The 13,001-nt window shown below is 35.0% G+C and overlaps 1 protein-coding gene across 5 annotated transcripts in view; it reads left to right on the top strand.

Annotated features, from left to right (window-relative positions):
- The window catches only part of PACRG (parkin coregulated), a 219,075-nt gene that overhangs the window by 125,438 nt on the left and 80,636 nt on the right, over window positions 1-13,001 (top strand). The gene's annotated exons all lie outside the window — the stretch shown is intronic.

Below are 13,001 nucleotides of genomic sequence, written 5' to 3'. Positions count from 1 at the left end.
TAGATGAAAAGAAATTAATTCCTCACAAGCTTTCAAAAGAGGGTTTTCATGAAATTCATGGCATTTTAATAGTTCTCTGCAGGACTCCTTCCTATTATACTTTCTCTTTGCTTTACTACAGAATATAATACCTTATACTCACTCTTTAGGAAGTGTAAGATTCAAATCAGATTGAAAAATGCCTGTTCAGAGACTGACTTGAAGGCACAAATGAAATTTGCATTTTAGTTCTGTTTAAATACATGTACACCTCTTTGTAACATGGAATTTCACAAATTCAAGTTATTTCTGATGACAGTTGTGGCTTTCCAGAAGTTGTGGGTGAAAGAGTATGAGTGAAATCTGTTGGCTGAACTTAAGCAATTTCAGTAGGGCTCCTTATGAATCGGAAGATTTCCCCCTAACAGATCTAATTTCAGTATCTGGCACAAAACAAGACTGTAAAAATGACTTTCATTGATTAATGAATATACCGCACATGCTTTTCTCCAAATTTCAGCCTGAATTAGCCCATAAATTCTCTTGTCTGGGCTTTTCTATGGTGGTTTCAGATGAATAATAGAGAAAGCTCATGTGTAGCCAGATACATAGCTTGGCAAGGCACTAAACACAATCTAGATGTATCTTCAGTTTTGATTGTATTGTGTGCAAAATAAAACATATTTTCAATATATTTGCATGAGATCTGTGCTCTGTGAATTTGTGCCTATAAAACTACACTAAATCATGATATTTGAGATTTAAGAACTAAGGTCCCAAAAGTAAATGAAAAGTAATAGTCCAAAATTAACTGATTTTATTAAATCATTACGTTTTTAGAAATAAAAATTTTGAAACTTTAGTATTACCAGGAATTAAATAGATTATATTTGCAAGGCCTACCATGTGAGACTGTTCAACCTATTCAGTACTTAACACATGGATGATAGGGAATACATCTATCTCCTTCTTCCACAAAATGATTATGTTTCATTCCTCCTTCACTGGTGGTTAGCAGAAAATACAGGGTCCTTTCCTCCTCTTTCTATCTCAGATAAGCTAATATGCAGCTGAGTGCAGGTGTTTGCTCCCAATTACAAGGAAATTGCAGAAACTGATCTGGGCTATTTTCTTCACTATTTATTGATACATGTGAAAGATGGGATAAATGAAGTGTACTTCTTTCTTCTCTTCTGTATAGCTTATGAAAGTAGGAACTGTGGTGCATCTTCCTGGACCTGTATGATTTGCAATCTATTAAGTAAGACACTGTGGAAGTTTGTCCAGAATTAAGTTAACTGGAAGCAGCCATGTTTTGGTCATTGCCACCTCATTAGATCAGTATCTATCTGATGAAAGGAACTCTTTCCCAAATTCAGCATCTGTGAATTCCACTCTCAGTAAGCAAGCTTATAGTCAAAAGAATAATAAATAAATACAATTTAAAAAAAAAAAGAAAAATTAAAAATTACGATCAACTTACCTTAAGTTCAGGTTACCTGGTGACCAATTTAGAACAAACCAAAATGATTCTTCATGCAGTGCATGTGATGTGAAGCTCTGAGACTCCCAGCCCAAAATTCTTTAGATACAAAAGGTTTCCATAAGTTGGATGGAGGCTCAGAAATGTCATGAAAAAGAGTGTATTGCTTGTTTCATTAAAAAAACATTATTGCTGTTTATCATTGCTATTAATAGTTTTTGTACATTATAAAAAAGGAGAGCATTGATAAAAAATAAATTAGGAGTTTTAATCAGTGAAAGCATATAAAACATGTTCATCCATCTGAGTCACAAGATCCAGGTTTAAAATCAATCAGTGCACTCTATGTCAGGGGGAAGATCCAAACCTCCTGAGACAGTCTGTGTGAAAGCCAGAGGAGGGGGTTCCATTAACTTCTGACGAATCTTGTTAGTGAGCAAGGGGATTTTTGCTGCGCAAATATACTTGGTGTGTCTGAATTTGTGCCCTCTCTGCAACTCAGGCCTTGAGTTTCTGTAGATGTTTCTTTTCCCTCGGGTTCCTGAGTGCCTTGTTGCAGAGCATTAAGACATAAAAGACCAAAGTTCTGGTGGTGATGTCTTTATTGGTGGAGACAGGGAGAGCACCCTCACCATCTGGCCAGAGTGTGCTCTGGGGTTGAAGCTTTCTGCTGAAACTGTTAGCCAGAGCCATAAGGCTGGCAGGAGAGCAAGAGAAGGGAACATGACTAAATTCCAGTGACTGAGGAAGAGGAATACAGGTGCAATACAGGAGATGCTTGTCTATTTTCTGGAGACTGGGAGGAGACTAACAGTCTCCAAGCAAGCTTCCCAACATAGGGGCTATTAGTTTGCTACTATATAAGATAAGAAACTAAAAATGTCATGCTTGTGCTTACTAAGTCTTATTATACACTCTGTAATGTCAGTGTAGTTTAAATGTATAGTGTAAATGTACACTTACGAAATTCATTTAAGTCTTCTGAAGAGGGAAAGAATTTCTGTATAGACTCAAGAAAGTATCCTTTTGCATCACAAAACCCTATCTTTTTGTGTATCTTCTTTTCTAAGCTGTCTTTTATAAATCTATGAATTATATGGACTAAATACAATTTAAAAACAAATACAATATGTTCATTATTTTACGAAGGCAGACAGAAGATAAAAATAATAGAGAAAAAAAAGAGGAAAAGAAAGGAGACTTCAGAGCCTGGAATATGCTATTAGGATGCATGTATGCCAGAATGATGTCTGAAACAGAAACCTATTCATTAAAAGGATTAGATTTTTAGAAACAGCAAAATTATCCTGTTTGATTTACCTGACTGGTAAATGAAAATTTCATAAATTTAGTTTAACAGCTATTTTCATGTTACAAATTTATATTATACAAAACAAGAGCAGTTTTTCAAATAAAATAAAGTTAAACTAAACAAAAATATTATTAGGATTTTCAGACCTCAAAAGAGAGAAGTGTGGGGTGCCATTGCACTGTGGAAGGTACCTCTCCAGCATGGTAATTCCTTCTGTGACTTGTTACAGTCACTGTGAGGTAAGCAGTGGAAGTAGGGCAGACTGAATTTTCTTTTGGCTGCAATAAAATTGCCTTGATACTACCAATAACTTAAAGCTAACATAAACTTTGGACAGTCTCTGCCTATGTAGCCAGTCCTTGAAAATAAAATTTTAGAGGTATGACTGAGAATACCTAATATAGTTGTATTGTAGCATTCAACCAAGTGTGAATCCACAAAGCAGAATTATACTGCATGCTTTACAGCACCTGAACTTCACTTGGGAAAAAACATTCTCTTGTATGAAAGGTACTTCACATACTTTGGAGAACTCTATTTTACAAAATTCAATAATATTGCATAGACTCTAAAGGAAGAAGCAGGACCTAAGTATTAGAAGGCAAAAGCAAAAGACTGTGCCTAGAGGTAAAAGTCCTCCCTGTGTTGGAGTTTGAGTATTTTCAGAACTTAGTGTGTATTCCAGAGGCAGCGATGCTCCTCCAAGTGGTTCATGGTTACAGTAAGAAACAGCAATTATCTTTTAATGTGATTGAATATGCTCTAAAAAAAAATCTCTTGCCCAGAACATTTCAACTTTTTGCTCCTTCCTCTGTGAAATAGAAAAGCCCTTTCAAAAGTCAGTCTTGTTCTAAAATACGTTGCATTTTGCCAACTCTGTGCTCAGAAATCATGTTTCAGATTAAGAAAAACCCACAAACAAAAAAAACCATGCATCTTGAACATCAATGTTTAAAAAGTCATGGATTTGAAGTTCTCTTAATTTCTCCTAAGAACTCTGAGATTTCAGACTATTCTCAGACAACTTTTCTCAGAGTTCCAGTTTAGCTTTGCTTTTTTTTTTCTTTCCTTTTAAACTGAAAATGGAGATTCCCAGAGAATTATTTGATTCATGGTTGAAATTTGCATAAAAAAACATTTAATGCCATAAGATCATTGATACAATAAGCCATGCTAGTATGCTAGTAACATAAACTGTATTCTATAACCAGCTTTCACATTGTTCTTATGCTTAATTTTGACACTTATTCTTCCTATTGCATATTTTGCAAGGTTTTCATTATTTATAAGCTTTCTATGAATTCCATTAGCTATAATTTCTGAAATTTGAGAACAAAGATTCTGATGTGGCTTTAGGGATACGCACTTCCAAGGAATAAGACCACCATGACACCATGGATCTAAGTGAAAAAAATAGTTTTGTTACATTTCTGGGTGTTTTTTTAAAAAAATCTTCAGTACAAGAGGATTCAGAATGTTCTGATTCATCAACATTTAATGAAAAATATTGTGGTTTTCCCAAAATGGCATCTGCCAGTAAATCACCTTTTTAAGCAGATGAAGACAGATTGATTACACTCCAAAGAATGTTATTACCATACTGGTGAGAAGCAGAATATATTTTTGTCATTCCCAGCTGTGATTAATGATATTATTTCAGCAGGCTTTCTGTGAATTACGGTTCCAAGGATATTTATTTAAAAAATATTCTTCAATGTTTTTAAGAACATCAAAACATTTCTCGTCTATGACATCCCCTGATGGTCTTTTAATGGTATTTTTAAAAAATGTCTCAAGTTTTTTTACCAATAATCTCATCTTGAAAGTAAAAGTCTCACAAAATAGTGCCTTATATTGTAATTGAATAAGCAAGCAAGCGATCCTCAACCATTATCATCTGTTGTCTCACCTTTTTTTGCACCAATCAATCTCATTTTATTTCAATGACCACTCTTGCATATGAAGCTACAAAAAATTCACTGGAACTCTGAAGCACAGAAATTGGGAGTTACCAAGATCCAGTCTACCTGTATTGGAGCACTTTTTACTTTAGCATCTTCAAAACAAACCATGTGATTTTAAGCTGGTTATATAGTAATGTATTCTAATGTGTAATCAATGCTCTGTCAGGTACTTTCACATTAGGAGAATCATCACACTTAGATCATAATTGCTGGGTAATTTCTAATTACTATCTAATTTCTTAGCTGAAAATATAGCACAAGTCTGTGCAAAATAGAACTGATTCAGCTGTGATTAAATTGAAGCTATTCACACTTAGCACTTACTTTTAATGTGTTAATAGTCTAATTAATTCAGCATCTTGAATTTTTGATAAAAGAAAAATGAAAAGCTTCCCATGTCAGATGATGATACATTACATCCAATATTTTCTTTTTCCTTTTCCATTTGTTAATTTTTTGGGTATTAGGACTCAAGAAAATGAGTTTTCTATTGAAAGACAAACAGGATATGTGTGAGTTAGGACTTCTGAATTCACAGAAAATTAATACGGAAGTAAAATACGGAAACATTAAATTCTTCCTGTGCTTCAGTTGAACATCTGTAAAACGGATATAACCTGAAAGGGCTTATGTTGGAGTCTGAGATACAGTGTGTGTGCCCTTGTTTCTAGTACTTACTTCTAGGATTCAAAGAAACACTGAATTTCATATAAAATGAAATTCATGAGCATGTTTTCATGGTGATACATGAAAACAAATGTTAAAGTTAGATAGGAAAAGTGTAAGTGTGTAGATTAGAAAGTTTTTTTAATCACTGGGTGAAAAAGCAGTTTAGAGAGCAGGAGACAAGATGGAGGATTTAGGGTGTTGTCTCTTGTCCTTCTTCTTTCTTCTTCATGTTCTTTTCCTAGGGGTTTTTGGGTAGTAGTAAGTGATTGGATAGAAAATACTGTAGTGCAGCACACAGGTGTTGGGTCATTGGGTCATTAAGAAAAATAGTTTAGTTGGCATCTGTTAATTGGGTAAATGGACATATAAAAGACCTTGAAGAAGATCTTTGTTAGCCATTTTACTGCTTTTCTATCATAGTGCACATAGCTCCTTGTACCTTGTAATGCTGATAAGAAAAAAATAAACAACTGAGACCAAACAAGAGAAAACTGCCTCCCTCTCGTCAATCTTCAGTTCAAAGGAAAAAAGAACCTAATCCAAAAGTCCATAACGAGACAGGCTTATAGGCCTCAATCAGCATTTTGTTTGGCAATAATCAGAGCTCTCACAAGGTACCAGGAGTGTGGCTATATATGTCAATGCAACATAATTTTCATAGAGTTAAGAATTCATATCATGCTTTGCTTTAATACATTTGTTCAATTTGTGTTCCTTTGGGAAATAATTACCTTTGGAAATACCATGTTTCAGGAAGATTTGGACTTTCAGGACTAGACTTGTGCTGAATTACAGTAGCATCTGCCTGTCTGTTTATACTGGATACTAATATGTCATAATATCAGCAGGTGTGTATCTAGCCTCCAAATGAGATAAGGAAGTGTCTGAGTTATGTGAGAAGCCCATAGCAGAAGCATGCTTTGAGCAAATCTAATGCATAGTTTTAGTACTAACATCAAAACACAACATGCATAGTTATTTTAATGTAGTTTGTTTGCAGCTTGATTTCTGTCTTTTTTGGCATTGGGTTGGCTAAGAAGGCAAATCAGCAATACCACTGCCCTGGTCCTGCTGGCTACTCTATCAGCAATAGTGTGGGCAGCAGGACCAGGGCAGTGATCATACCTCTGTACTCAGTACTGGTGAGGCCACACTTCCAATCCTGTGGTCCAGTTTTGAGCCTCTCATTGTAAGAAGGACATTGAGGTGCTGGAGTATGTCCAGAGAAGGGCAGTAGAAATGGGGAAGGGTCTGGAGCACAAGTCTTTTTGTGGCTGAGGGAGCTGTGTGTGTTTAGCCTGGAGAAAAAAAGACTTGAAGGCATCTCATCTGCTCTCTACAACTCCTGAAAGGAGGCTGTAGCAAGGTGGGGGCTGGTACATCTCCCAGGTAACAAGAAACAGGACAAGAGGAAATGGCCTCAGGTTGTGTCAGGGAAAGTTTAGACTGTGTATTAGGAAAAGTTTCTTCACAGACAGGGTTGTCAAACATTGGAACACACTGTTAGCGGTGGGGTCACCAACCCTGAAGCTGTTTAAAAGGCTTGTAGATGTGGCATATCTTTGGGATATAATTTAGTGGTGAATTTGGCGGGGTTAGGTTCATGGTTTGAGTTCATGATCCTAGAGGTCTTTTCCCACCTAAACAGTTCTATAGTTCTATGCTATTTTTAAAAAAAAAAAATGCATGTACAAATTTGCGAGTTGGAGCTAGAACCTACAGATCTCAACTGCTGTTTGAATTGTACATCTGTTTCATCTATAATTTGTTCTTTGGGTAGGAGTTCTGAACTCTTTACTGAACCTAAGCAAACCACACCAGAAGGGATGGGGCAGGCTGGCACAGATTCATCTAGAAAATACTACCCACAGAATCAGCTAGTTTAGCACATGTCCCAGTTTGGTGGAATTACATATCCATAGGTTCACAGTTCCCTAGCTGTCTGGGTAGATCAGAACCTCACTTGCCATTCTGCAATTCTGGATAAATGCCTTTAGGTTTTGGATGAGTAGAGTTCATACATGTGACTGAATTTCTTATTTTCAATTGATTTGCTCTAAGAAGTTCCCAATGGACTTCTTTGTCTCTCTTCTCGGGATCCTGATTCAGTTTGCAAAGACCTGAGACACTTACATTTCTTTTCAATATATTAGGGCTTTCTTTGAACCTGCCCCTTACAATGTAAATTGTTTAAATTTTGACTACTGCCCCTCCAGCTAGGAGTTATTAGTTTCTTCTGGGTGATTAATTTCTGTTTTTCACACAGTTGGTTTGCAGTTGGTTGTTGGCATTGGGAAGTGATTTCTTCAATTGGACTTGAACTGCTAACTTCACACAGAACTACTTTCAGAGTACACAGTAAATTATTCCGAGAAAATATTTTTCTGCATAATTCTCTTTTTATATATGTTTGCAAACAAATTTGCCTTAAGTTTGAGGAGACATGATTTCAGCTGGTCACATTTATTAAGGTGGCATATTTTTTTATTTTAAATATATATCTGAAATCTGGGTTCACGTAATGATTGTTTGTTTATTGCAGATGTTTTTATTTGTGTGCTCAATTAGTATTTCTGTTCTGAGAAAAATATGTCTGTGAAAGTCAGTGTGAGGTTGGCAAAATCAAAGAAATCTGCTCTGCACCTAGGTTTCTACTCTTATATTAATAAAAAGAACCCCAAACCCAAAAACAAACAGGTAACCAACAGGGGAGAGAGAAGCTTGGGAAAGAGGGAACACCTTGTATGGATAACAATTTTCTTGTGGCGTTTCACTCACACCCTCAAGGAAAACAGATTAAAGTCCCATATAATGGAATGATGCCGGTGGGAACATAAATATTGCAGTGTGATTAAACCACCAAAATACTCAGGTGATTAAAGTGCTTCAGGTCTTTCAGTTATTATTCTGTTATATCATTTCATCTCATTTCAAGATGTTGCTTTTTTCATAGTTTTTGAGGAACACTCTAGGCAACAAAATTGATTTTGTGAGGCCCATAGCTTTGGACTATTGATTTATTTTTTTATATTGCACATCCATCATCTTTGTTTTTAGACACTCCAGCAAAAATATGTATTTCTGCTATAACATAATCTGGCTGTCCCAATACTGATGCAATTAGTGCATGGAAATCTTTGTGTCTTTGACAGGACTATACTAGCTGAGAGGTACCCTTTTGACTTTTCTTATTTGAGAATTAGGTGAAGTATATTAGAAATTTATGATCAGACCACTTCCTTGCTAATGTAATCTAATTCAAAGCTTAAAAGTTTCAGCTAGGAATGACATTTTTGGGGAAAAAATAAAAGCCAATCAACCAACCAAACCAAACCAATCCAAACAAAATCCAAAAACAAAATAACCCCAGAACACCTGATTTTATGTTAAGACTTTCCACTTGTAAACCATGTTATTTTTAGCTTCAAAAACATAATCCAACATTCAGCAAATATAAGAAATGCCAAAGTATTGTTCAACTCTCTCCTCACTTTTTCTGGATATTATGATGCAGTTTATAAGAAAAAGAATGTGTCACAGTACATGAGAAGAAATCAAATCAATATATAATTAAAGATATTAATAATTTTTCAGATTTAGCAGTTGTCAAGCTACCCTTGAGCTCAGTTGACACATGACAGTGATGGGGTTACTAGTGCCTACTTTCTGCCTTTGATTCTCCAGGCCAGTGATGAGAAACCCATTTAGGGATGAATGAAATAGGAAATTACTTTGGCCAAAGTACAAAGCAGAGGTTGTCAAATGGTACTGTATGTCTTGTCTCACTGCAAAATGCCTTTTCTACTTCCATAGTGCCAGGTATTGGTTAAGGCATTGATATTCTGAAGTGATGTTCTATAATGCCAACAGTAATTGTGTACATTCTTTTTCACTCCCAACTATCCCTGTGTATTGGTATGTTGTTTCTTGTTTATTACTTAATGTTCAATTTTCGAACACAGAAGCAGATGCATTTATGATGTATTTGCATGTTTTTTTTAATGATGAGTTAATAATCCATGGTCCTTGACTAGGATTCTGAAACTCTACAATAGTTCAACTGCATAGCAACAATGTGGCATTGAACTGAGCTGGGGATTGTGATTTGAAATTAAATTTAAGTATAGTTTTGTACTATACATTGTTCCTTATATTTCTCCTATGAGTATGTTGAAGTATAAGGTAGTAAAAACAGTTTTGATCAATTTATTCTTTGATATGCTTAAAGAGAGCAGAAATTCTAATTAGACATAAAAATTCTGAATATTTCTGTAACTAGCAGAGTGTAAGGAAAAGAATACAAATTTTAGCAAAATATCTAAGTAATGAAACTGGAAGCATAAAATGGAAACTTGTGTTCAAAGAATGTTCTCCTGCAAATCTCACCTTTGTGTCTGTCAGCCCTCTTTTTTTCCCCCTAGCATTTTCCCACATTTTTCATTCATTTCCTAATCTTCTTGTATTTCATGTTAGCCTTACTTTTGAAGACTTTACTTTTAATTTTTTAATCCAATTTTGAGAATAAAAAATTATTTCAGTTGTGCTGGTTTACTATTTTTGTCAGTGTCTTTGTGTAAGAAAGAATACTGTAGCAAATGACAGCAAAAGAAGTGAAATAAATTTTAAGAATTAACTTAAGTTACCTTTAAGAATTAGCTCCTCCTCAACCAAAGCAAATAGGAGGGAACATTACAGAGAAAATAAAGGTTTTTATTATGACTATCCAGTAAATTACATGCTTAATTAATGTAACCTCACTGAGGGAAATATTATGCAAGAAAATAGTATAAATCTGTTTTGAAACTGAGGAAGAAAATTATCTAACCTTTTCATTGTAGAGGAAGTTCTTGAAATTACCATAGCTAATATTTCTAATATTTCTAATATTTCTAATATTTCTAATATTTCATATTTCTGTGGTGTATGTGAAGGTACTTTCTTCTGAGGATTATCTTTTTCTTGAGATGGTTTTCTTTCTTGTTACCAGTTCAATACAAAGAAATTTCCACCTCTTCCTTGTCTTTGTCACAGAAGTTGTCCATCTGTGTGTTGTGACTTGATAAACAAAGTGAGTGTACTTTTCAGCCATGCTGGCTCAACTGAGTGCACATGAGAGAAATGAAAGGAACTGAGGAGTATGGCAGGATACCTCCATCTCTTTAGGTAGCTGTATTTTTGCTTGAAGAGAACTGTACACTAAGAAAAAGCTTTACTGATAATAATGGTGTGGTGTTATAATATAATAATAATAAAAAATATCATAATATAAATATAATAATAAAGGGTGTGGTGTTAAATGCTGGTCTGTACTTTAAATAATAGATTATATACTATATTCCTGACTAGCAATGGAAGGAGACAAAATATATTCAGAAAGGCTGGATACGTGAAAGCTTCACCTTTGGAGCAACCTGTCTCCACTGATTGCAGGGAGAGCCTGGAGAGTTTAGCCTTTTTAGGAGCAAAATTAGCTTTGGTGAGTACACTGTCCCTGGGTTAGATCACAGAGATAAGCAGACTATCTCAGTAGATTAATCTATCACAAAACTGCCAATTGCAAATCAAAGCTAAACAGTGGAGTGGTCATAACAGGAAAATCCTCAGAGATGTTCACAATTACAAGTTAGAAAAATAAATGTAAGGCATATGGATAATTTGAGTTGCAATTGCAGTCTCTGTAATAAAAACATTATGTGGTATGCTATTTGAGCAGCAGCACAAATAGTTATCACAGGCATAATGAAAAGGCAGTTTCCCTGTGGCACCAGAGATATGCAGGCCCCAGAATCTCTTCTTGAAAGATCCAAAAATGTTTGTATTTTCCTTCTCTTAAATGAACACACACATTTAACACACACACCTTATTTAACTACCTACTAGTAATGCAAACAGTTTGATGAACTCAGACATGAAAGTGAATGATTTTGTTGCCTTGGAATACTTTTTCTATTATTTCTTTGATGTAAACAAATGCTTGTCATAGGGAAACTACTGTGTCATAGGCCTCCACCAGGAAGAGATTCAGCAAACTTAAATAAGTGGTTGGCACACACATATTTCTGTGTGAAAGGGAAAATCATGAACTTTCCATCTGAAATAATGCATGTGTAAGGATGGAACTAGAAAACATGAGAAGTGTGTGTGTGTGTGTGTGTGTGCAAATATAATTTTTTTAATGAAGGCAGATCTATAGTGAAGATTCTGTTAAATTATTCATACGAGTATAGCAATTCAAGGTTCTTTTGAGGAGATGCAAATATAATTTCCTATATTCTTGAAAAGTAAACAGAGGGCCTCTTCTACATATTTTTATCAAACTTATAAAAAGTATTCTTGCTTCTCTGGCTGAAACTGGTAGGTAGGGAAGTGTCATTATTTCGTGCATGTAATCCCAGAAAAATCCCATGTAACTCAAAGTAGGAGCAGAGACTTGTTTGTGGAGGCCAAATGGAAAAGAAAGAATTTTATATGTGGCCATGAAAAAAACCAATTCCTTGTTAATTAGATTTCATAATATTATATAACTTGAAAGGGATATATAGTATAGGCATATTGTAGATTCAGATATAAATAGTAGAGTATATGGTCATGCAAGAAGAGTATTCCAAGCCTTATGCTGTTTTTTTTTTTCCTAAAAGCTTTTCTTTTTGGATAATAATAAAATGAAAAAAATCATTTCTATTTATATTATAATATTCTTAATCTAAGACACATAGAAAGTATAGGTTGCTATTTGCTTTGTGTTCTGTCCTGATTCAATAAATAAAAGTGAACTTAAATAATAATTCAGAGAGTCTGGAACTATATTTTGTGGGATTCTCAAATTTGAAATGCTGGCAATTGAGAGAAACTTGCTAGACCCCCTTTTCCTTACTATTGTTAGACATGAGTGTTTTCTACATTGCTTTTATAAAGCCACGTTCATCAGTCTCTTCTTCATAGAAAAGAAAATTTAATTTTTGATCATCAAAAGTGTAAAGCATGTCTTCTTACTATAGCACACAGAAATTAGTATATATTATTTTTACACTGCGTGATATTATGCAGTAGTCCCAGCTTGTTCTTTTCATCCTTAGTTTCTTTACTGAAAACAAGTAGTGACCGTTTTATTTTTTCCCTGCAGCATTTAGATTCAGGCTGCAGCAGAGACAATTGGGCTATATTCTTACTGCTAATTTGAAAACAAATGAAAAATCCTGACTTCAAGCATGGGTTCCCTGATCATCCATGTTGCTTTACTGTTAGCACAGTGCCTGGCATGGATTTGGCCTGTGCTGAGTGGCACAACTGAGACACCATTTTTTCTCTGTGAAGCATACACAGGATGATTCCTCCAGTAGATAATGTGGACAAAACTTTGGTGGCCTGGGTACTTTCTTCCCCTGAAGTCTTTGAATACCATTACAGAGTGCTTGGTACCATCAACCCCATTGTTGTTCCACTCCTACTTTTGATGCTGTGCTCTGTAAATGCCATTCTGCTGAGCTGCACCAGACCCAACCCTTTATGTCAGATGCTTTGAACTGAAGAGAGAATTGAAACCAAAATAATAATTTTCTGAGGGTCAGATAAATGTCATGTTTGGCCAAAAAGA

Source organism: Cyanistes caeruleus, chromosome 2, assembly GCF_971803275.1.
Source record: "Cyanistes caeruleus chromosome 2, bCyaCae1.hap1.1, whole genome shotgun sequence".
Classification (NCBI taxonomy): domain Eukaryota; kingdom Metazoa; phylum Chordata; class Aves; order Passeriformes; family Paridae; genus Cyanistes; species Cyanistes caeruleus.
The sequence above is the reverse complement of the archived record's forward strand: the minus strand, read 5'-3'. Positions and strand labels throughout refer to the sequence as shown.